General features: G+C 35.9%; 2 long non-coding RNA genes across 2 annotated transcripts in view; both read left to right on the forward strand.

Annotated features, from left to right (window-relative positions):
• LOC134288922 (uncharacterized) overlaps positions 1–26118 on the forward strand; it is a 399892-nt gene that overhangs the window by 19869 nt on the left and 353905 nt on the right. The window lies entirely within an intron of this gene.
• LOC115265583 (uncharacterized) overlaps positions 14498–26118 on the forward strand; it is a 150450-nt gene continuing 138829 nt past the window's right edge. The window contains exon 1 of the long non-coding RNA XR_003896763.2: positions 14498–16076. This is a non-coding gene — a long non-coding RNA (uncharacterized LOC115265583). The remainder of the gene's footprint in view (positions 16077–26118) is intronic.

The following is a 26118-nucleotide window of genomic DNA, read 5'->3' on the forward strand; positions in this document are numbered from 1 at the left end:
GATTTGGTGATCAGCCACGTTAGCTGGAGATGTTCAGTAGCATCATAATAGTTGGGTAGTCTTTATCATCAATAAAATCACCCGAACTTTTCCTTTCCTGAATCTATGTATTCATATTGTTTTGTTTCTGCTAGAAGAGAAAAATGTGACATAGAATTTTAAATAAACTGGACCTTGTACCTGACCTGACTTCGTGAACATGTACTTAATTTAGCTGGGATTATGCAACTTTCAAGTATTCTTATGAAGAAAAGCGGAAAGGTATGCAAAATTAAAGTAAAAGTTTCTCTGAATTTTCTCATTATTTTGTTTTTTGTACAATACTTAAAAAAAAACTCGCTTTTTGTACTCTGCATTAGCGTGGTACTAGCGGTGGTAGCTAACCGCGCGCCTGACGGAAGGCTAAACTGCACTAAATGTCTTTATTCCCAATGCTCGACCTTTCCCTACGTTATTTAGTTTTTCTTAAGATACAGGTGGTTTGTTTGTACGGACTTTAAATGGACATCACAATTTTTCATGCTGTGAACAGGAAAATTCAACTTTGTCAGTCGAATAAAAACTGATTTTATGCTTTTGGAACAGACAGGAAAAATAAAATACCAAATAAAAAAAACACGTGGACTATAGGCTAACTCGAAAAAAGGATGTTTCAAGTCACATATACCAATTCACTCATTTCGTCGAATTGAGGCGAGGTTCACTCCCTTTTGAGGAACTTTCCATTGACTGATATTAGCATGCGTCGAATAGGAATTTCAGGATCATGGGAATAATCATCGAAGGAATCTCAGGTATAACCAATGGAGAAATGCTGGGATAATTCTAGAAAATACTTTGGAATCCTGAGAATCTTGGGGAATCCCTGAAAATGGTTTGTAAGTAATCCATGGAAGAATTATGTGGAGAGTCCTTAAAGGACTCTCGGAAGGAATCTTTGGAAAATAATATGTCAAGATAAAACGATTCCCAGCCGATCCAAGCACTCTTCGTCAACGAGATTTTTAGGCCTAGGCTAGTTCATCTCGGGACCCACGCTTCACTTCCCTTCTGAAAGAAGAACTCACGTTTTGTGAGTTTGTCGGGAGTGGGGTTCGCATGTGCTGGTTGGTTGACCGGAGCGAACGAAACAGTTAGGTACACTGAACGAAAACCCCATCCCGAAATCGACTGATTTGTCCGACCATCCATTCCAAATTACCAAAATCGTGTTCTCGAATGACGAATCAGTCATACGGCAATCATCCTAAAAAGCCGATGACGATCATCTTGTTCGCGTATGAGTCGACGCACGCTGCGTAAATGATTGTTAGTTGCAGAGCGTAGGCCGCTCAGATGCACCGAATTTATTCATCGATAGCGTAACAAGTTCCTTGATCGTGACACCCGGCTCGTTGACGATTTTGCGTCGCGTGTCTTGGACATGCCATCTTTTTTGAAAAGGATGCCCGCGAGGGTATCCTGGTCACAAAGCACATCATTTTTTTGGAAAAGATAGCGGTGACATTATTGTTATCCATCGCTAAAAAACAAGGTTGCTCGACCATATGGTTGACATTCAATTTTCATATCGCTGTCATCCGGTTTTAAGATGACATCATTCGGTCGGTGGACCATACGGTTTCCGACCGAATGTCGTTAAGGGGCGTGATCGTATCGCCTCTCAGTCGATCTTGGGCGGGGGGTTTCGTTCAGTGTAGTGTGAAATGGTATTATGTTCACACAATTTAGCTCGTAAAGTAGCTCACTCTATAACCAACTCAATATTTCCTACATAAACTGAGTGGGCCGGTCAGAGGAGGAGCATCCAAGTAAAGGCTTTCTTCTGGAGCCAGGCAATGTGATCAGAGAAAATGGGGGAAGCCATTTAATGGTGTTTTGTGTGGTTGATCCAAATGAGATAAAAGTCTGTGGCTATTTGGTTGAAATAGTGATAAAGGTGTCATAACACAACGGAGTTAATTGGGCGCCATAATAGACAATTAAGATGATCAATTGATTAGCAAGATGAATGATATTGAGCATCAGCAATATGGAGTTTTACATACTAGCGTAGAGATACGTAATTTTGTGAATTTATGAATTTTTTGAGCATGAACAGTACACAGCATAGTAATCATTTCATACATCCATACAACATCCCGACAGCTCATCTGGTTGCATTTCAACCACCATGTGGACGAGACAACAACCACACCACGGCTTTTATTTAAACTCACCTTTGAAAACGGTTCTAACTTATTTCCCCTCCAGCAGCATACTCGCATTGCACATGACGATAGAATTCAACTCGGCAGTTTCGTGCTTTCAGGAAAAACGCGCATATACAGTCGGAGCGAACGGAAACAATCTTGCATTTCATATCTTCCGCCAGCAAGAGAGAACTTTCTTCTGCTGGTATTGGTACATATAAGAAAATGCCATGCTTCGGTGGGACACGCCTGAAGAGAAGGAACAGTTGCAACGTGGTGCTTACGTTACTTCGATTCTACGAGTTAGTCTGCTAGGGGAAAGTATGATATTATCTTCTAACTAACTTGTGTTAAATTGATCACATCTTCCTGATAAGAATATTGGGATTACATCATATGAGGGGCCCAGAATCAAAAGGGTGTAAATGACCATTTTATCGATTTTGAGCTGAGTATATCAAATTAAATCAAAATTCTTCAGATTTAAAGCTTTCCAGAACATTTTCAAGGTTATTTTACGATGATTAGAAAAATTACAAAAAATCGAAGAAAGTTGGGTCAATTTTGAAACTTTATTTATTTTGTATGGGATGAAGTTTTAATAAAGTCAACAAAATAATCACAAATTCTGGTTGCTTTATTTGTCAAATATGTAGGTGATAACTATCGGCCTTGAAATAGAGCACGTATGCATTGTCTCAAGCAAGAGTATAAGATCGTTTGAATGCAATAGACTGAGAATGCTACTCAATTTTAACTGTGAATAAGCTTGCAAGAGGTATCAATGCTAAATGCCAACATCAGTGCCCAGATAAATTCAAGAGGTAGGCAAGGCGATCGCAACGGCGATCATCTATGCAAGCAAATATGAAGTTAAAGCGATTCTTACAAAACTCATATTGAAATGGAATTAAATATCAAGGATTGGTATGACCTGATTTTTCATCGAAATGAAGCTATTTTTATTACTATTTTAGCCATTTTGTCTTATGATCATTGGGCACGTAGTTTATTGATAACCAACTTTTAGGCTTACATTTTAACATGTGATAAAAAATCAAATATGTTCATTTTTATTTTGTAGTGCTAGAATAAAGAAGTTGACTGATACACTGCCATGAATTTTTTTTTTTTAATGTTTTTCCTGCCGCACCCTGTATTTTTTTAAGGTTAATCATGATCAATGTGAACAGTATTAAATGGCAAGTCACCTTTTTCTACAATTTTCAAAGGTCCGTTCCTATTGAGATTCTTCTTGGAGAAAACAATACATTTCAAACTAATTTTAATGTATTTCGAAATTGTTTCTTTCATTTTTGGTAACCACAACTTTATCATATTCACACATACTTTATCAGTAGAAAAATGTCCAAAATCATCATGATGCATTTTCAACATTTGGTTGTCCATATTTTTTGGAACATATGATAACAACTGATTCCTTTTCCTTTTTTTATACACGATTCCATTTCATAATTCAAATTTGTTGTCTTCTCGGGTTTCTAATAATTGTCGAATTCCTTATACTTGCGGGTCTTGAATTTGACTTGCAATAATTGTTCTTTCAAAATACTGTTAACTACTGCTAGTGCTTCTGGCTCAAACGAATGCAATTTTGCCTCACTACTATTAGTTCTTTGGCTATAATACATGATGCGATGCAAATGTCCATCCGATTGCTCTTGCATTAAAGCACCGCCAAACCCATGGGAACTTGCATCAGTATGGAGTTCTGTTCTTGCATTTGGAGAATATGTTTTAAATGGGGTCCGCAATCAATGTGTCTGTCAATGTTTCAAATGCTTCTAATTGTATTTTTTGAAAACCAAACTTTTATCTTTTTTAAGCAAGTTATATAATGGCTTAGCAATAATTGAAAAATTAGCTATGAAATTCCTAAAGTAACTTGCAAGTTCAATCAATTTGTTTACATTATGAATGTTTCTAGGAATAGGAAATTATTTAATACATTCGATGTGCTTCTCGCTCGGTTGAATACCAGATTCACTTAGTTTGTACCCCAGGTATTCAATATTTGTCTTTAAAAATGGACATTTTGCCAGTTGAAGCTGTAAATCATTCCTATTTAAAATTTAAAAAACTTCCTTTAGTATTTCCAAATGTTCCTCAATTGTTTCGGTAGCAATTAGTATGTCATCAATATAGATTTTAATTTTACCCTTTCTGAGAAGAGGCTGGAAAATTTTATTAATAAATCTCATAAAGGCAGATGGAGCTTTGCATAGACGGGCTTGGTGGTCTAGTGGCTACCGCTTCTGATTCGTATGCAGAAGGTCATGGGTTCAATCCCTGGCCCGTCCCTTTCATCCTACTTTGTATCTTTCTACCCACTTCCTCTCTCTCTCTTTCTCTTCTCTACATATACAACTCATGTATTTCATACGTTCATAGCCATCGCTAGAACCAGAAACGAATTGTAAAAAAGTCGTTTCTCTTCCTTTCAACTTCCACTCCCAGCACAGTGTATATAACGCCTACAAGTTATGCAACCAAAAAGCGTGCTGTGCCGCTTGACCTTATTCACCTTATTCACCACACAATCTATCACCTTACGAAGACTATAAATAACCCCTATCCATGGATCGCATCACCGACCCAACGGTGACTCCCAGATCTCCCATCCTTTCCGTCTAACAAATACCCCAGTCCGTGCTGGTTGTGGGGATGCAGAGGTGATCTCGGTCTTTAGTAGCAACAACCAGCACACTCTAACATTCCTCTCCCTTCCCAACGGACTATAAGGACGTGGCCGGCGCCGTTATTGATCCAAAATGTATGAGCTGCTAGAATTGCACTTTGAGAATAAGTGGAGTGTCCCAGCCCTTATTCATTTGGATCTCAGTGCAATTGGTACCAGCTCAGATCAATCACGGAGGAGCAACCATTGACATGTATAGTCAGATTTGATCGTTGATCGTTGATCGTAAAGGCAGATGGAGCTTTGCATAACCGAAATCGGAACTCGTTTTTACATTCAAATTGCCCTAAATGTGTAACACATGCCGTGTGTTTTTGTGATTTTTTATCAATGTGTAAATGATGATAACCGTTTCTTAGATCCAAAGTTGAAAAATACCTTTTGTTTATCAAACCATCTAACTGCCCTTCAATCAACGGTAATGGATATCTATCTTCTACAGTGATTTTATTCGGCTCCCTATAGTCTACGCACATTCTCCATGTTTTGTCTTTCTTCTTCACCAAAACTATTCGACTAGCGTAAGGAGAATTGCTCACTACTATTACACCCCTTTGAGTAATTTATCAATCTGTGATTCAACTTTTATTTTTTTTTTGCTTTGGGATAATCGACGAGGACAAAAATTAAAAGGTCTGTTATCTGTTAAATCTATTCTCATTGTATTTTCAACATCTGATTGGTCTGGTCTTAAATCACTATTACCATACTTTTCAATGAAGAGAGATTTGATTCTGTTGGTATCGGTCAATGAAGTACCAAAATTGCCAATATCTTGAATATCCACATCAGTCTTCAAGAAAGTGTTAGTACTTATCTCAATGTTGTTTATATCAAACAGTGGACCATCTTTTGCTGATACCAAGTTCAAAATTTGTTCTGCAGTCAGTCTGTTTTTTGAATTGTATCGAGCGACCATCATACTCAATTATCAAGTTGCTGCTTGTAACGAAATCCGACCCCAAAAAAACACATCGGGTGCATCATGGAATCTGGCACAATCTGGAACTGTAAGTCATAAATAAAATTATTAAAATAGTTTCAGTATTAAAATATCCCAACACATTATGTTTTGAACTATATAAGCCAACATATAAATTTTCAGAAAATTTACGATATCGAATTCTACCCGGAACAAGCCTTTGCTGGATTACCAATATCAAATAAATCATCTGAATTAACTAGATGATTGTAAAACCTGATAAAAATTCCAAAATTTACCTGTTCTATGCTAACCCTACCCTGATGTTCGATTGGTTTTTGTGATGCATGAACATATGACTGCTGGACTTCAGCTTCTTGTCCTCCAGTGCGACGTTGGTCCATCTGAAGATTTCCAGATGTTTTCATGTTACTTTGCCTTGACATTGGATTAGAGAGTCTGCCACCATGATTTGATGAATTTGATACTTGATGGACCACAACTCGTAGCGGTGAGTCTAGGCAGAACGACGCATTTGTCTTCACAGGCCACGGTCCTGTCGCTTCCAGTCTCCCTGAAAGTTTAGAGTCCTAAGGCCATCCTTCGAAATATTTCCGAAGAAATCCCTAGGTGAATTTCTGAAAAAAAAAATCCTGGAGGAGTTAACACAGAAATACTAGAATAAATTTCTAAAGCAATTCATTTGATTTCTTAAAAAAATATTTATAAATATCTTGAGAAATTCTTTGTGAAATTTCAAGAGAAATTACTTGAAGAATATCTAAAGTAACCCCTAAGAAAAATTCAAATGCATACTCGGAGTATATTTAAAATAATCCGTGTAAGTTTTTATGGAAGAACCTTTGGAGAAATATAAAAAAAATGCCTGGAAGACTTTTTGAAAATAAGCTTGGAAGATTTTCTTAAAAACTCACTGGAAGAAATCCCATATAAAACTTCATGAAGCAGCCTGTGGATGATTTTTGAAAAGAATAACTCGGATAAATTGCTGAATGAATATCAAAAAGATATTTAGAAACTATCTCCGGAGAAATTTCTGTAGAATATTCTAATGTAATCCTTTTAGAAATTTCCAGAGAAATCTATACATCAATTTCTGTGGAAACACTTAGAGGAACTTTAGAAGAAATTCCTTGAAATTTAATTCCCTAGAAAAATAACAAAAAAAAAGAAAAAACATTAAAACAAAAATAATAAAGGGTGAGTTGATAATTATTGTGCCATTTTCAAACTAACGTAACTTTTTTCCTACTTCACCAAAATCAACCAAATTTTGCACAGTTTTTCCTTATAGTCTATTGTTTACATCTGAGGATTGCGGACTGAAATTTGACAGCAGCCAAGCTGCTGCCAAACCTCCAAAATGATCAGAGTGTGCCTGGATACAAGTTTGGTTTGCTTAGTCACGCTAAAACAAGTGAAACATTTAATGACACACAAACTATGCCGTCAGATACGAAAACGTTTAAAACGTTTTATCTGTGAGAAAATTAAGTGTGAACTTGCCTAAAATTTGTAAATTATTCCTCCAAACCCATAATGACAAAGTCAGCTGAATATACTTTTTATTGTAGTTTTTGCTGTAATCGATATGTTTGAGCCTTGGTTTAAACGTTGTGTGAAGTAGTTTATGCGTGCACTTCGAAATTGATCACCATAGAGATAAGAAACTTTACAACGGGGAGCACTGGAAGAAAGAGTACGTGATCAAATTGAATGACCAAAAAAGTTGAGTCCGCATCCCTCAGGTTTTAAGCGATTTATGTTAGGTACGATATTCCCCATACAAGTCACCCTCCAAAAGCTGTATGCAAGTTTTCATACTAACATTAAATGCTTAAATCTATCAAACTTGATTAGGTAAAACGTAATATTTTGCATGAGTCGTTAAGTTAGATGTTAATTGACCAATTAACCTTTTGATTGCTTAAAAAAAATATTTTCTTGCTTAATGGCTTGCAGTCAAAAAAGCCCAAAATCGCATATTTTGCCCTATAAATTGAGGTATAGCTCAAAATTGTGACGTGTTGGAGCAAATCTGAGCCCGGATTCGGATTCAGCGGCCCAAAATCCTTCGGAGACACATAAGTTTGCTCTTGAGACAAAAAAACGTTGCGCAGTGTTATCGGATCATCTTAATGTTCGTCAATAGTCTTCAGGAATGGTTGTCAGTGAAACATAAGCTTGGAGCTGGGTTAAAACCAGCCACGATGCGCATAAACAAACCAGAGAGCTTTAATTATTTGTTTCAAGTGGAGCCTGAACATGCCCACATGGAGGGCGTTAATTGAAAATGCCGTGAATTTCACTAAAACGCATCCTAAATTTGAACCTATACCAAAAAGTTGATATGCATACATATACTAAACTACTGTAAAAATTTGGTTTCATTTCGTCAACTGTAGACAATTTGCGAATCAGTTGAAGGTAGGGTGGCACAATAATTAACGACTCACCCTTTATATATTGAAACAATTGTGGATATTCTTAAAAATCTGTGAAATTTCTGAAAGAATCCCTAGTGGTGTTACTGAATTACATTACTGAATGAATCCTTGAAAGATTTTTTGAGCGATACCGTAAAAATAGAATTCCTCATGGAATGCTTGAAGAAATTTCCAAATGGAGTTTTGAGCGATTTTCTGTGAAACCGGTGAAATAATTTTTCACAGAATCTATGAAGGATTTGCTGAAAGAATAACAACTCGCATCTTCAGTTGTTCATATCGAATATTGCGAGTGATGTTACTGACGATGAATTAGAAACTATGGTGTGTGGTACACTAGGTACCGATCATGTTTTAAGCGTCAAACGGTTAGTGTCTCCGTGGAAAGATACTTCAACATTAGAATACGTCTCATTCAAAGTTATCGTTAATGAACAGTATCGAAACTGTGCATTGAATCTTTCAAACTGGCCGACTGGTGTACGATGTCGCGAATTCAAAAATTATTCTTACTCAGTGTGGAGACCTATGCGGATTACTTAGGCTTCAGGTTTATTCGTAAATCATGCTTTGTAATATTTGTTTTGTATTCTTTCTTGAATTTGCAATTGCTCCTAAATCAGCTGTTAAATTGTTTGTTATAAAAACGATGTTACTAGCAAATAAGTTATATAAGTCTGTACGACCCAGTCGAAGACGTAAATAAATAAATAAATGAATAAATTAATAAATAAATAAATAAATAAAAAAAGGATTATTGGTGAAATTTATGAAAATATACCACGAGAAATTTCTGAAGGAGTTCCGGGAAGAAGTTTCACTGGCAAATGAATCGCGCTTATGCGGGCGTCCCACGAAGGAAATATTTTAATACATAAGGGTGCAAAAATTTAGAAAAATCAAATTGGCGCTTTTTTTCAAATATTTAACGAAAAGTATCTTCTTCATGGGATTTTGCTTACATGTATGGAAGCATAAAAAATGCATGGTTTTTTCCCATGCTTTGAAAATGCAAAAATACCATGCATGTTCAAGATTTTATTACACTCAGGAGGGTGTAATAAACATTTCCTGGTATCCTAGTACTTCTAGAAGAAGATTCTTATTTCAATGTGGGGTAGCAAAAATATTGAAAAATGGCGAAGGCTTATATTAACGAGGGCACCAAGAATATCGAAATGGGCAATATCAACTCGGTAGCGAGAAAAAAAAAAACAAAAAGCAGCAAGCGATTTTTACAGTTCCCGGATAAACAATTAAAAACTAAAAAGGGAGTTCTTTAAAACAATTCGAAAGAAAATTTTTCATATTTTTATGATTGCTCCTTCATTATATAGAAATTTTCCTGTTATGGATGGGTGTTCAACAGTTTCAATAATAACAAAGGATATTGTTGTTCCAATTAAGGAGGTACATACTTTTAAGAAATAATATATGGTTGTTTTTTTTTTTCTAGGACGCAAACCAAGAGAAACCTAACAAAGGTTATTTCCTAAGTTTATGAGAGCGTGACAAATTCGTGAAGCTTGAGTAATATCATGCTTTTTCAAATAAACGCATCTCGTGCTGCCATTGTAAGTATTATTAATATTATTTCAATTGAAGATTAGGTTACTCAATGAGTAATTTCTAGCATAACATGAGAAAATGGCCTAAGTGATAGAAAATAGCCCGAAGATTGCTCTACACATATCAGCATCCCATTGAATTCTTATGGAACCCACCACTATATGTAGGTGCAAAGGAGTAAAAAGGTTAAGTAAAATTATTGTTTTATGGTTTTTCCACAAGTCCTGAATTAATGTCATTAATAAAATTTAATGCACCCATTAAAAAAATCATTTGCGAGCTTTTTGGTCGAAATACTGTTAAATTGCCACTACCACCACTATTGGTACTACCTCTACTAAGGGAGTGTTTACCCTAGTACAATATTTAATGTGTTATATCAGTTTGAGAACATGAAAAAGTAGTACTGATTACCAAAGTTATTATGGCGCCAGCACCAAACCGAATAGCGACGTTTTGACTAGCGACACTTTTTTCAGTACCGGGTGTTCTGCGCTGTGCATTCAATGATGCACTATCATATACAGGGGGATCGAGACAAAATGTTCGGGACAGGCAAAATTTTCACTTTTCAAAAAATGGTCAATTAGCTGTAATTTTTTAAAAAGTGCATCAAAAAATCTAAATTTTTACTGTAAGTTGCTCAATTAGTTGTGTATCGATGGTCCAATTTTGGGAATGATCGGGCTATACTGTACGAAGTTATAAAGATTCTAGAAATGATATAGTTATCCGACAGTTAACTTTGAGCGGTTATATCTCTGGATTCAATAAATTTTTACCATTTATGACTTACATAAAGAGCTCTGAAAAACGTTTGACTTAACTTGAAATTATTAACAAGAGACAAAGTTATAGCGATTTTATTTATATTAGGATCTTTCGGAAAATTGGTCTATTTCTAATATGTATCCCATTACTTTTTAAATTTATTACCGGTTATGTTGTTACTTTCTATCAAAACATATTTGTATACAAGTCAATTAGAGGGAATTTAATTGAACTATAATTAACATCTTGAATTTTTAAACGATGTTGAATTTTGAAAAATTTATTGTTCTATTAGAATAATATTCTAATTGTTATAATTTTTTCCGTGTGAACAATTCTAGGTTATGTCAAAAGTTTTTCAAAGCTTATCATAGAGGTCATAAACGCTCAAAATTTTATTGCATATGATTCATTGAATCCGGAGATATATCAGTTCAAAGTTAGCTATCGGATAATTTGATTTTTTCTAGAATTTTTTTAACTTCATGTAGAAGAGCTCGTTGGACCATTGATACACAACTAAGGACTGTATAGGAAATTAACTATAAACGCAATTTAACAAGGGCCCATATAGCCGAGGCGGTAAACGCACGGGTATTCAGCATGACCATGCTGAGGGTGACGGGCTCGATTCCCGGTCGGTCCAGGATCTTTTCGTAAAGGAAATTTCCTTGACTTCCTTGGGCATAGAGTATCTTCGTGCCTGCCACACGTAATACGCATGCAAAATGGTCATTGGCAGAGGAAGCTCTCAGTTAATAGCTGAGAAGCAGGCTTTGTCCCAGTGAGGACGTTACGTCAAGAAGAAGAAGAAGCAATTTAACAATTGCCTGAAAAATAATCTGTTCGAAATAAACATAACTTTATTTTTGGAGATACTATATAAATCTCTCAAATAAAGAATGGCAGTTCTGATTTTCAAAAAATAATCATTTAACTTGGACTTTTATCTCAAAGATTGCAGACATGTTTTTAAAATTTTGGACACCTCCTAAAAATTTAAAACTGCAAAAATTGTGGGAAATTATTCAATTTTTTCTCTCATTTTTGCGCAAATATATTCTTTTCCAGAATGCTCATGATAAAGGAAAATAAAATAATCAAGAAAAAATCCCTCAGCAGTTTAGGGCAATTCTTAAAAATGAAAAAACAGGTCATTTTTCGAGGAACTCTTTTCTTATGCGTCTTCAAGCAACGATTACGCAAATAAAAAATAAATAAAGTTAAAAATTAGAATTTTTTACGATTGGGTATGTATTAAAATCTATTGAAGAGGTATTTTTACCAGAGAACGGAATTTTATAACCTCTGAAGATATTTAAAACAGAGCGACAAAGTTTGACCAAAAAATAGGTGTTTTTTGGGATAGACCATATTCTTAATGTTGGAGGTTTTTCTATCCTAAATAATAATTTTAAAAGTCGGTTTTGAGTGATATGTTATGTGTACATAACTGTTAGTAATAATCATTATTTTCCAGATTTTCACAGTGGAATTTTTTTTTCGCTACAAATGTTTGAAACGTTGAAAAAATTAAAAAAAAATGCAGTTTGTACAGATTGTTATTTTGTGTGGTATACTCATAGAACCATATTTTCAACAATGCTAAACATTTTCCAAATTTTTTCAAGCTGTTCTAAACTTAACTATATTGTGAAGATTTAATAGAAAAACCGGAATGAAAAGACCAACCGTGCGTCGAGATAGAGCATTTTGAATGTTTATAGTTGGCCGGGGTTCTGCTAAACCGAACTAAGCGCCAAAAACTTTATTCCGAGATAACTAAGCTTAAAGTTCAACCACTCACAAATATACAACAGCTAAGATTAGTTGAAACATTTCCACACACATGTAACTTACAAGCCTTTATTAACCATCAGAGACGAAGAATACATGTAAATTATTTGAAATCATTGATATAATTACATTTCATTTTTCAGTACTTCGCACTCAGTTCACTCTGGCTGAACAAAAACATTGGAATATGGTTTATAGTTCAGTGTGGCTGACTGTGTTTCTTCGTTTCAAAGAAAACCATTCAGATCGTGAAAAAAATCTCGATTTTTCATCGTCTATAAAGTTGAAATCGATATCACTCACAATCCTTTACACGAGTCAGAGAGGGCGCGTATAGTATGGTACCGCGGAGGTCTCAAAATAGTTTGAAAAATGAACGGCAGAATTCCTCCCAGCTCAACCCTTCCCACCTATGTTTTTTATAGGCGGTGCAAGTGCATTGTGCAGGCAAAGAGCAAGAGTGACTATGTAAAATGATGTCCTTGCATGTCCTGAGGTTCTGACATGTGAAAGTGGAGCAATTTGTGTACTCTAAATTAATGCTGGTCGAAGAAAACCATGAAAATGATCTGCCAAAGTGAACTAAGACAAAAAAAAATTCGAAAATATTATAGAGATTCGAACTTGGATCACTTAAGTGATAACCAAGCACGTTACCTCTAGGCCATTTTGCCTAGCTGAAGGTCAGTCGTTAAGTCTGAATCAAGTTCTAAATATTCTTCTCTAGCATGGTTTTCGTGAAAACGCCATTTTTCGATCAGCCAAAGCGAACCAAGTGTTTGATTTTTTTCAAGCTCTATTATTCTTATTAGCCTTGTTGTTCAATGACGGCTTCTGTGTTAAATTATCAGTATGAGGTGAGTCTTCATAAAGCAGGTATTTAAAGCCACATGGTTTTTGTTTTGTTGAGAATAAATGGATTCTAAAATGCAGTGAATTTGGTTCGGTCTGGCTGAATGTGACTTGGAAAAATGGCGATCAGCACCATCGACACATAATTGTATCCTCCAACATCCGTATTTCTAATAACGTGTTCAATTCTCTCACAGATTGTTACTATGAGTCGGTTAGAAGTTAGAAATTTGACAGCGATGAGCAGAACTTGAAATGTTCTTCATCTGGACCAAAACTGGAACATTGCGCTGATTCTATGGAATGGTTTACAGTTCACTCTGGCTGGATGCAATTTTATTTTTTGTATGTTCTGCCAAACAGAAATTTTGAATTAACTCCACGAAGAGCTGTCAGAATTACTGCATTTTTACATGGAAGGAGGATCATCAATTTCTTCATCCAATGGTTAAGAAAACTCAATTTTTCAAAAAATGGTCTTTGGTTCGGTTTAGCAGAACCCCGACCAGTTAATTTCCGATACAGTCCTTAATTAAGCAACTTACAGTAAAAATTTTAGATTTTTTGATGCACTTTTCAAAAAATTACAGCTAATTGACCATTTTTTGAAAAGTGAAAATTTTACCTGTCTCGATCATTTTGTTTATCCCCTGTACGTCACATCCGATGTATGTTGTAAATAACCCAAAATTAGCAAACATATTTTTCTCAAAAAAAGTTTTTTGATTTCCGAATGAATCTATAAAATGTTTATAACAATTTCTGAAAAACGTGTTTTTTTTTTAAAGAAGCTGGCCATGACTATGATTACAATCCAGCGGCTCAAGCGAAAGTACAAATCTAAAACAAAACCATTACCAGAGGACCTTGTGGTGTCCATGATCGATCAGTATATTAAACATTTTTTTTTACAGACAGACACATTTTTTTTTCAAAAAAAAAAAAAATAACATTTCAACCAAAAAATTTATGAAACAAATCATAATATGTACTGCACTGATATGAAACTTTTTAAAAAAATATTAATCTTTCTAGAGTTGATTAAAAACATCCATACATTGATCTGCTACAAATATATAACAATTCCAAAATATTCAATGACAATCTGAAACAAAATGATAATCCCTAGTTTACCTGTGGTTTGCATTTTCTTGTTTTCCTCATTCCACTTGAATAGTCTCTCCAATTCAGAAGAGCTCACCGGAGAACAACTGAGAGCAGTTCAATTTCCCCTTCGGTAGTGCAGCATCCCGAAAGATGCTCTCATCCACCAGGCAGAGGATACCTCTCGTGCAGTTATCGGAAAATTTCGCATCGCATGGGGAAATCCCGATCCATTGTGCTCAGCAAGGGGAAGCTTTTCTCCCCGAGCAATTGTGTTCCGAATTCTGCTGCAAGGCAACCTCACCCGGCCCCTCGAACCGATTTCCCGATTATGGTTGGGTTTGTGTGGCAACGCGGTGTGGTGACTGGATCGAAGATAGTGGAGCCACATTCCCCCAGCGGCATCCTCGTGGACAGGATGCACCAAGGCCTGGGCTAGGGAGTCTCGGGGCGTATGGTCCCCTGGTATAAAAACCTCGGAAAGAATCCATCCTCAGAAAGTCGTCCGTGTGACGTCGTCGTGAAAGGGAGGCCTGTGTCTGTCCGTTCAAAAGTTGTCATGTTTCGACGTAGTTTTTGGCTGTGTGTTGTTAGGTTCTGCGGTGTGTAATTTAATATCCTACCTGGCCCCAAAACGTTGTTGGATGCTGCGGTTTGGATGTGTTGACTGCTGTTGCGGCTGGGTGGCTTATGTCGAGGACAATGTTTTAATCCTGTGGTGATTAGTGCGGGGATGCACCAAAGTGACGATGTGCAACGGTTACGCATTGCGTGTGCGTGTGTAGGTGTGCGGGTGGTGGACACGTGCAGATAAGGGAAGAGTGGGGCGGTAGGCGGAAAGCAATTGCGGAACTACGTAAACGATTTTTGAGGTTAGGACAGTTTTTGTTTACCTTTGATTATGCATGTATGGTCAGGCTAAGAGGCTGAGGGAAATTAGCATAATCTCCGTTACGATATATCGGAAATCAATGAGCATAGGACTTAACGGGATGCCTGGAAAGGCAATGAAGGAAATGAATTGGTTTTGAAATGATGTTGGATACATTTTGCTTTAGTTCTTTGGGCTTTAATTCTCTTATCGTTTTGAACATTCTGGGTTCTCGAAATTCGTTAACAAGTACAAATTAGGTGAGCTAGTAAGGAAAGTTTTTATTTGTCAAACACAAACACAACCCGGCTGCAAACTTTATAAAAACAAGAGCGAACATTCTTCCGAAGAAAACCACGAAAGAATTCTAAACTTGTCCCCCAAAAAAGGGTCAAACTGGCCTGAAAACAAACAAACTTCAACTGAGCGCGAAGTGTTCGAATGGAAACTGAATTAGCTTCATACAAAAACTCTCAAGAAGATATGTGGAACCCGAGAGAGGGCAGCAGGCAAGCATGATTCGAAGGGAAAACCACACACAGCAAAAAGCAGCAAAGCGAACTTACACACCGTGAGAGCATGCAGGGAAAACTCGAAACTCTGAACTTCCCGTGCCGGATGAAAAGTGCGATGTAGTGATAGTGCCGAGGCGGAGGTAATGGAAAAGCTTCACATCCGAGCTGAAACCGAATTCAAGAGTAAATCACAGTCAACCGGAGAAAGAGCAAGTCCGGAGTCATCGCCAGGCCAAACACGGAGGCTACCGGAAACGGTTTTCGTGTGTGAAAGGAGCTCGTTCGCAGCAAAAAAGGTGATTATAGTCTTTTTCGAATCTGTATAAGTGCTTGCTAGGTGGGTACTGATGCTGCGGGTGGGTTTGCCTCACAGTGGTTATATAATCTTTATTCTTTGAATTCCGACGAGACGAGCGGCTCTCGTTCAGCAGTGATGGCAGAATTTAGTTTTGAACGTTGAAAGCGGTTCATTTTTAAATATCATTTCTCATAATGGATCTTACGAACATAAAGTGTATTTTCAAATACAGGGTATGAGAGTCATAAATAATCTTTCGCTCCCAAATTCGTCTTACTCGAAAACAAAAAATACAAAAATAAGAAGTGAAACAAACAGCGCTTCAATCCTTTATTTTTTTTTTGTAGGATGAAAAAAGAAGCCACAAGCTTAATAAGGGAACCAATACCTAGTTGTTGGACAAAAGAACCAAGAAAACCAAATTCCGTAGCCTGAACCACAAGAAGTCTTCAGTTAGCCTAGTGGTTAAAACTATGAATCGCCTATACGGAGACGGCGGGTTCGATTCCCGTTCACGTCGGGAATATTTTTTCGACTTCCTGGGCATAGTGTATCATTGTGCTTGCCTCACAATATACAAATTCATGCAATGGCAGGCAAAGAAAGCCCTTCAATTAATAACTGTGGAAGTGCTCAAAGAACACTAAGTTGAAGCGAGGCAGGCCAAGTCCCAGTGGGGACGTAGAGCCACAAAGAAGAAGAAGTCTGAAGCAGGACCGTCAGGAGTACATACAGTGTATCATACAATTGTCCGTACAGCAATTTTTTGGTCAAAATAGTTTTTCATTTCAATGATTATAACTTTTTTATACGTCAATCAAAACCGCTGAAATTTTTTCCAATTATAACCCATATATTAAAGCTCCATTGGTAAATTTTTGAGCGAGATCGAATAAGTTTTCTGAAAGTTATAGAACTTTTAGTAAAACTTATAAAATTTTTGAATACATTTTTAAAACATTATATCTCAATATGTACTTGATGAAACTTTTTCAGTATTTTTCGTGTCACAGCTTATATTTAAGGCTTTCATATGCAGCATCGTTTAAGGTTTTATATTCAATACAAAAATATGAAAAATCTGTATATGTTCAGAGTGTCATTTGGAAAATCATCATATTTTGATCAATAAAAGTGCCAAGTGTTTTCAACTTTTTTTAAACTCTCTTAATTATATATTTTCATACAGGGCCTACTAAACTACATACGAAGAGTAGGTCCTATGGATATATCGTTCAGTTAATGCACTTTTTTGGTGGAAAACATTTGGCAAATTATATGTGCAAAATATGGTAAATTTTAAAACATCGTCAACTACATACGCGCATTTTTCTTTTTTTTTTTTGTAGTGAATATAAAACCCCAAACATACCGGCTGTTCGGGTCCATATGAAGTTGATCATCAATATTAACTTCTTTTCCCGATCAGCCTAGATAGCTGTGTAGTGTCGGTAGCGGTTGTCTCAATTGGCTAAGAATAACACAACGGACCACCTGTTCCGGGGGTAAAAGTCCACTAAACAGGGAACCCCAATCCAAGGTGTCAGGCGACCCGTGCTGATGGATGAATGATTGAGGGGGTTTAAAATATGCTCGATCTTTAACGGAGCCCGTAACGTAGGTAGATCGCCTTTATGTGTTGCGTTACGGTTCAAGATCTACCAAACCGAACCCTAGTGACATCTGGTTTGTGAAGTTGGGGTAATGTGTTTTGGTAATAAGGATTCATGGTACAAAGTCCTTGTTACTGGTGACAGTTTCTAAAATTGCATTTATTCTGCCTTGCTGATAGTTAAAGAATCGGACTTTGCCCACCCGAGACTACACTTGATGTTAGGAAAACAAACATGCTTTACGTATCTAATTGCGTATTAACCTATCAAGGACTGTTAAGTTCTGGTAATTCAAGGACTCACGTGCATTCTTATTGCAGAACACATTCTCTAATTTGACAGAGTTTTGCAACTAGCCTAAAGTCCCGGGTTTTTCTTTGTTGTCCTGGGACTAAACTAGAAGCAAGACATGGATGGGGCTAGAGTTCCGATGCATGGATAAATATCAGTACCACCGTTTTGGTTTTTCTCAGAATTCAAATAGATTGTGTTTGATTAGGGGCGCTCTTTCACTGGGATTTAAATCTCTATGATAACGGGACCTTTTGATCGCAATCTATTTCTTGCACCTCTGGGATAACAAAACAGGAACTGTACAGAAATCGATGCTTCATTGCCTTTCAATGACAATGGAGTAGTACGACATGCACTAAATACTAAGGATACGGGTAATGCCACAAAAGATCTAAATACTGGTCGCAGTGGCTCACCCGAACAGAAAAAAAAAAAAAAACCCCAAACATGGCTGCATATGAAAGTCTTAGGTATAAGATGCAACACAAAAAAAAATGAAAAAAAATCATCGAGTACATAATGAGATATAATGTTTTATAAATGTGTTCAAAAGTCTTATAAGTATTACTAAAAGTTCTATAACTTTCAGAAAACTCATTCGATCTCGCTCAAAATTTTACCAATGGAGCTTTAATATATGATTCATGATTGGTCAAAATTTCAGCGTTTCTAATTGATGCATAAAAAAGTTATTAACATTTGAATGAAAAATTATTTTGACAAAAAATTGACTGTACGGACAATTGTATGACACACTGTAATTGTATTTCATTGTATTGGAAGTCAGAATTGTGACGAAGTTATAGGAAATCAATCTCCTTATCCGTTCGCGCAAATTGCCACCGCCAGTGCCATCTTGCTGATTATGTCTTTTGTTCTTCAACCACTTAACCACTTCATTCACAGCACTTTTGTCCTCTAGGGCACTGCGTGAGTGATTCCTATTGGCAGCTATACTTACGCTCCGAGCCGTAGCGTGCGGTTGGCCAGGTTGGCCCCCGCCAGGGGCGTCAGCCTCAGAGGGGCGCCAAATCAGCCTAAGGCTAGAAAGAAACAAGAGGATGATATTGTTCCCTTGTATGTTTTCAAGATTTCACTAATTTCCAAGATTGATCATGTTTTCCAGGTTCTTTCTCTAAAATTAGGATATCTTTTTCATATATATTTATCATAATTTTACCTGAGGTTTCAGATATTTTTTAATTCTAAGAAGCTATTTTATTTTTTATTAATGAGCAAAGCAAAATCAGTACTTTTTTTTAATTCTAGTAAAAGTTTTTTTTCTAAATATTCCTAAAATTTCTTACTGCCAAATGCCTTGAGGATACTTCCGATGATTTTGTTCGCATTCATTGCTAACAAAAGTATTTTAAATGAAAATGATTCGGACAATGCTCTTTCAGTTCATCTAATTGTTATTTCTCGTAAATGTTTTTTTGGGCTTGAATTCTTGTAAATGTAGTAGAAATTATTAGCTCAGAATCTCCTTCAGAGATTAAAAAAAAATAAAAACAAAAATCTTTCAGGACATTCTTTTTGAAATTTCTCGAATAAAGTTATCTAGGAATTTATTTCGAAATTAGTCAAAGGGACCCTTCCGCTATTTCCGATAAAGAATTACTAGAAAACTTTTCAATAGATTTCTTTAGTAATTGCTCCATGGATTCCTACACAGCAAAAATTTCAGAAAATTACACCCGACGTAAACAAATTTTACATATAAATTTCTATTCCATCTCAATAAATTTTGCATTAAACAATTTCTTGTATGGAATTTTGAACACAAGCTTCATACTGAGAGTAAGCTTTAAACTTTAAAACTGATGTAAAAATGTGTGCGATATGACGGCGTCCTTTTGTTACAGGTGATATGATGTAACATTTTTTAACTGTGTATATAAAATCCTGCACAGATTCCTTTAGAAATCACTACAGGGATTCTTTCAGAAATTCCTCTTTGATATTTTTCAAAAACAATTTCTGCAATTTTCAAAAATAATCTTCTATGGATTTCTTTGGCATTCGACCAAAGTATCCATCAGAAAGTCGTCTATACACAGTTAAAAATTGTTACATCGAGTTCGCTGTAACAAAATGACCTCCATCGCTTTCAACACAATTTTTCATCGGATTGTAAAATTAAAGGTTGTCTGCAGTATGTAGCTTGCTTACAATGTTGCTAACAAGAAATTCTTTGATGTAAAATCGAATAAAATGAAATGGAAATTTAAGCGTTCAAATATTTACGTCACGTGTGGATTTCAGAATTTCTTTCTGTGTAGATTTCAGAATTTCTTTCTGTGTAGATGCCTTTAGAATGAAGGAATCTCGCACATCGCTTAGAAAATCGTCAATTCCATGCTCATTAGGGATAGGTCCATAAATTTCTGCTAGATTTCCACTAGAAAATCTTTCATAAATGTCCTCATTTATTCATCCATAAAATTTATTTGAAAACCTCTCATGGGTTCTTTAATAAATTCCTCCAGAGATTTCTCCATAAAACCTTTTATGGGTTTAAAGCATTGTCCAGTTAGAATCCGGACGCAAAGGATAATTAATTGTGACGCTCTCAATGATCATAATCATATTTTTTTTTACAGCAGTCTGATCATAAACAAGTCCTCTATTGATGGTGAAAATTTCATCGATTTTCTTGCTACGAGTGAAAAGTTATTTCAGATTGAAGACAAGTGAAGGAAAAAAATCTTGCACAAACACGCTGAAAATTAAGCGTGGTCAGGTACGGCAGTCGCGAAAAATGTTAATGTCTCCATAACCATTATGTGTGATGTGCTCAGATGTTGTTAACCATGCCATGAGGAAGTGCCCAAGGAAGATTGAAGTTTATGTTCATGGATAAATCTGTTTGGAATTCCAAGATTTGCCAGGAAGTTTGAGTTCTGGACATCGTTTTTTCACATCACGATTTTGACACCAAATGTGTACAAAGATGATAACCTCAAGAATCGCGTGCTGCTTTTCAAAAATGCACACAAGGGATCTGTAGAGGTTTGAGCTAATTTGGTGAGCTACCACGACAGCCTGAGATGTGTAGTGGTGTCATCACTGTTGGATAGTGTTTATTAACGAAAAAACACTCAAATTTCGCTTCTTTGGAATTCACTGAATAGCCCTTAATTTCGCAAGAAGAGAAATATTTGGCAAAGTTTCTTTGGAATCCTAATCAGATTGGTAGAGGGCCTCAGGACACTGCAGAGATGACCTGATTGTTAAACAAATCCGCCGAAGGGGTTGATGTTAAAATTTACTACCATTGTGCAGATTTTTAAGGAAGTTATCACGGAAAAAATGAGAAAATGTATTAAAAATTAAATTAAATAATTCTAATGATATTTTCCATGAAACTACAGTAAATTATCTTTATATTGAGGGCTTCACCTATTCTGTATGTTATTCCACCTCTTAGATATAAGTGATTATCTGCGTCCGGATTCTAACTGGACAATACTTTATTCAAAAAATTCAACAAGTATTTTTCCAGAAATTATTCCGTATAAAGAATTACTACATGAATTCCATTTGAAATTCTGCGATATTAACCTTTCAGGACACGCGCCATCAAGCAGCTGAAACTGCACCACGCTCGCGTTGTATACGACGAGCGAATTTTTTTGGTAGTGTTGTACTTTTATAACGGTTCGCGTCTTGAAGGTTAAAATAAAAGTAAGTGAACATTCCCAAATGAAACCATCTTGTTACAAATTATTTCAGAAAATCTTCCGTATGTTTCTCCAGAAGTGTCACAAAGAATTCTTCTACGAAATCTGACATTAATTGCTTCATCAATTCCTCCATGATTTTTTCACAAATCATTTCAGAGATTGTTCAAGAAATTCGCTCTGAGATTACTTCAGAAATTCCTGAAGATATTTATTCAGAAATTTCTCTAGGCATTCGTTTGGAGAATGTATAGGATATTCCTTTAGAAAGTCTACCAAAATTTTCGTGAGAATATTTTTTCTAAAAATCTTTCTTTTTTTTTGGAAATTTGTCAGAGAAAATAATTCTTCCAAAGTATCTTGCATGATTTACTTCTGTAATTCCTCCATTTACTCAAAAAAAAAAATCCCATAAATTTGAGCAAAAATTTTTCCAGGGATTCTTTAAAAAATTCGCTCAGAGATTCCATCAGAAATTTCATGAAACATTTTTTCACAAATTTCTACAGAGATTCCTTCAATAAAACTTTCAGCAGTGCTTTCAGAAACTATTCCAGAGCTTTTCAAAAATGTTTCATAAGTTCCTTAAAAAAATGTACTGGAGTAACTTTGGAAAATCCTTTAGGGATTTCACCAGACATTCCCCAACAACTTCCTATTCCTATTGGGATTTCTCCAGAAGTTTCACAATTTCTGTCAGAAAATCTTCCTGGGATTTCTTTAAAAACTCTTCCAAAGACTTTAAAAAAATGTGAAACCCATTCGGAAATTTTCTCCAGGGATTTCTATAGAAACTGCCCTGGAACCCCAACAACATTTTTTTTCGAGGGATTCTTTCAAAAAATCTCGCATGGCTTTCATTATAAATTCAACTAATAATTTCTTCAGAAATATCTCCAAATTTTCCACTATAGTTTTCTTTACAAATTTCTCCAAAGATTACTTTGAAAAGCTTCCTCAGATTTTTTGATAATCCTTCCATAGATCCTTACTAAAATCCATCCTGGGATCTAGAAATTCCTCCAAAAACTCCTTATGAAAGCCTTGTATGGATTGCTTCCAAAAATGATGCATGGATTCCTTTAGAAAATATTTTAAGAATTTTTTTGAAAAAATTATAGAAATTCATCTTCAGATTTTTTTTCATTGAGCAACCACAATTTTTTCAAGGCTTTCATCTCGAAAACCTTTTTTTTTCAGAACCATGGATTTTTTTAGAAAATGGTATACGGATTCATTAAGAATCAGAAATTCAGAACTCCTTCAAAATATTCTCGGAAGCTTTCTAAAGAGTTTTCTCCAAGGACTGCTTTAGAAATTCTGCAAGAGATTATTCCCAAGCTTTTTTCACATTCCTTTAGATATTTCTTCAAGATATTTCTCTTCCAGAAATTGCTCCATGGATTTGTTAAGAAAGTCTTAGAAAATGCTCCAAGGATTGCTTTCGAGATTTTTCAGAGATTCTAATGAAGATCCTTGCGGAAAAGCTAGAAGACATTCTCGCAAAGATTACTGCAGAAATTTACATAAAGATTTCATCAGAAATTCCGACGGGTATTCCTCTAGGTATTTTCTCAGAAATTCTTCCAGGATTTCCTTCAACCAGGAATTTCTCTAAGGACTCCTCCATAAATTCATTAAAAACATTTAGGATTTTTTTGAGGGAGTTCTCCAGGATTTTATTTTAAAAATATTTCAAGAGGTTTTGTCAGGTATTCCACTAGGGGTTTCCAGATGTTTCTTCAGGTATACCTCTTGGAATTTCTTCAGAAAATCCATCTATGGGTTCTTGAATTATCTTATTTTATTTAATTCAACCAGGAATTCGTTTAGAACTTTCTTCAGATTTTTTTATTTCTTCTGAAACTTTCTTCAGCAATTATTTCAGAAATATTTTTAGAGACTGCTTCAATATTCCTAGACTTACTTCAGAAATTTTAGCAGGGATTTCTTTAAAAGTTGTTCCATGGATTCTTTTAGAAGTTCCCCTAGCAGTTTCTCCAGGAATTAATCAAGCGTTTCCCTCAGAGACTTTTCCAGGAATGCATCCATGGGAATGTACCAATGGGAATGTGTAATTTCGAAAAAAAAAAAATCTTAGTGAAAAGATTTCCTTCAGGTGGTTCCGTTTGCTTTTTTACTATTACTATTTTTTTTTTATTATTCTGTAGCAAAATACATCAGCTCTAGTAATAAGGTTTTCAAACACAAATTAAATGCGGCATCATCAACTTTAGTGTGCAAATAAATAAGTTTGTTTTAGAATGCTTTTTCGGCTCCTGATCAACTTTACCTTGAATTTACTGCATTTTAATTTCAAATCTATCTATATAAATAAAAATGGAATGGTGTTTGTATGTCACGAATAGGCTCAGGAACGGGCCAACGGATCTACACCATTCTTTCAGTGTTTCATTCGTGCAGGGCTCCGACTAGGTTAGAATATTTTTCTTACGTATTGTTTCAATTGTTTAACACTGTCACAAAAGCACACTAATGTTTAAAGTGTCGAAAATAAATTAACTAACTAACTCACAAACTTTTTAACGACGCTGAATAAAAGTCCTTGTAGTAGTTGAGGATGGAGTAGTTACTTCTACCCAATTAACGGTGCGCAAAAAAATTGTAAAGAATTAAAAATAAAGTAATTATGTTGTTTTACTTTTAATGGAAGTACATTTTTGGTAAAACATGTTTGGAAACAGTGATACTTTAAGGTAGACATTTAAAGCATTATTCTGCACTTTTTCATTGACTCAGGCAAAACAGTTTTGATTTCACGCGATTCCCTGGAACTGTGCCACATCAAGTTCACCATACTCTGGAATTTAAAATTTCCACATCTTTCGGAGGCTTTCATCTTTCGCCGGGGAAATATAATAATCCCAAAGCACCCTTGGTTTCTAATACTCCCATGAAGGTTTCGCTGTTCAGCCACCGGAAACAAATGTGGCCTTTCTGGAAACCGTCCTCGTTTGGAAACGGAAATTTTGCGCTGCTGCTGCTGCCGCCGCTGCTCAACTCAACCAAGCACCTTGCTTATTTTTAGTCTGGATAGGTTCGGTTGAAATCACAAACACTCAGACCCCGCCAAGCTCCGGACCGGATTCAGCGCTGGCGTTAAAGTGAATAAACGAGGCCGGCACCCATCGCATCGCATCGCGTAAAGATCCGCGAGATCCGAAGAGGAAATAAAAACGCTTCAAAAGGCATCCTGGCGGCTTGACGAGGACGACGTACGCAACGCTTCCGCACCGGGGCGGCGCGTCGGTGATGGCGTTGGCGTTTGAAGCGGTGGCAGGCCGACATTTTATAGGTTGATGGCTGACGGTTGAGCTCGTTCATCGAGCTGTGATTCGCAGAATATATACCCGTGTTGAGCTGTGGTTGGCATGGCCAGCATGAATTGCTATGCGTTTATCACATCAACTGCGTGGGCTCTAGATCCTATTTCTTTGAGTTTGAGTATTGTATACTTTAGCAGAAGATACCGAGGTTAGCTTGAAAATGGCTTTTCCAGTCTCGACAAAATTCGAATACAGCTATTTAATCTTGTCCGACGTTTCGGTCTCATTTAGGACCTTCTGCAGAGACTCAATTAGTGCCGATTTTTCGTCCAGTGTTATTTTATCGAACTTGAGTGTGATAAACTTGCACCAATTTATGACCGATTAAGAGCGACTTCAAAAAAATCGAATGAAAATTGACAAAATGCCAGTATTTTCAAAATGAGTTGTCGGGGGTCGGGTATGTGAATGTGTTACATATTCGTTAGATTTTCACACCTACTCGAGCCGTTAAAGATGAATATAAACTTTCAAAAGTGCTAATCTTATTCTAGAATAATTTATCTTGGACTGTTAAGCCACATTGCTCCGATTATATTTTTGGCGAAACTTGAAAAAAGATTACTGATGAAATTTTTGGAGAAGACTTCAAGGGGTTACATACCTTGTGGGGATTAAAAAATCAAACTTTTTTTAATCTGAAAGTATATAAGCATTTATTTATTTAAAGTGATCCAGTCCCTCGAGATTTAAAATACGAACAAATAAAAAAAAAATGCAAATCGGCCAACTAATTTTCAAGATATCGTGGTCACCGTTACGGCACTTTTTAAAAACATCATATCGAGATAATTGCTTTTCATGTTTCGTACTTGTCCCTATGGAGGGTGCGCGCTACAATGGGCTATAACTTTGGTTCTAGTGATCCAATCTTCATGAAAATTTGAATGTGTATTGTCTAGCTAGTATATTTTCCGATTATGCAATAAAAAAGTTCGATTTTTTATCCCCAAGGTAATAATTTTTCCTCTAGAACTGTCAGAGTGTCACAAAGAGTTCTTTTACAAAATCTGGCATGAACTGCTTCACTAATTTCTCTATGATTTTTCACAAATCATTTCAAAGGTTGTATGAGAAATTTGATCAGGGATTACTTCAAAAAA

This window comes from Aedes albopictus, chromosome 2 (genome assembly GCF_035046485.1).
Source record: "Aedes albopictus strain Foshan chromosome 2, AalbF5, whole genome shotgun sequence".
NCBI lineage: Eukaryota > Metazoa > Arthropoda > Insecta > Diptera > Culicidae > Aedes > Aedes albopictus.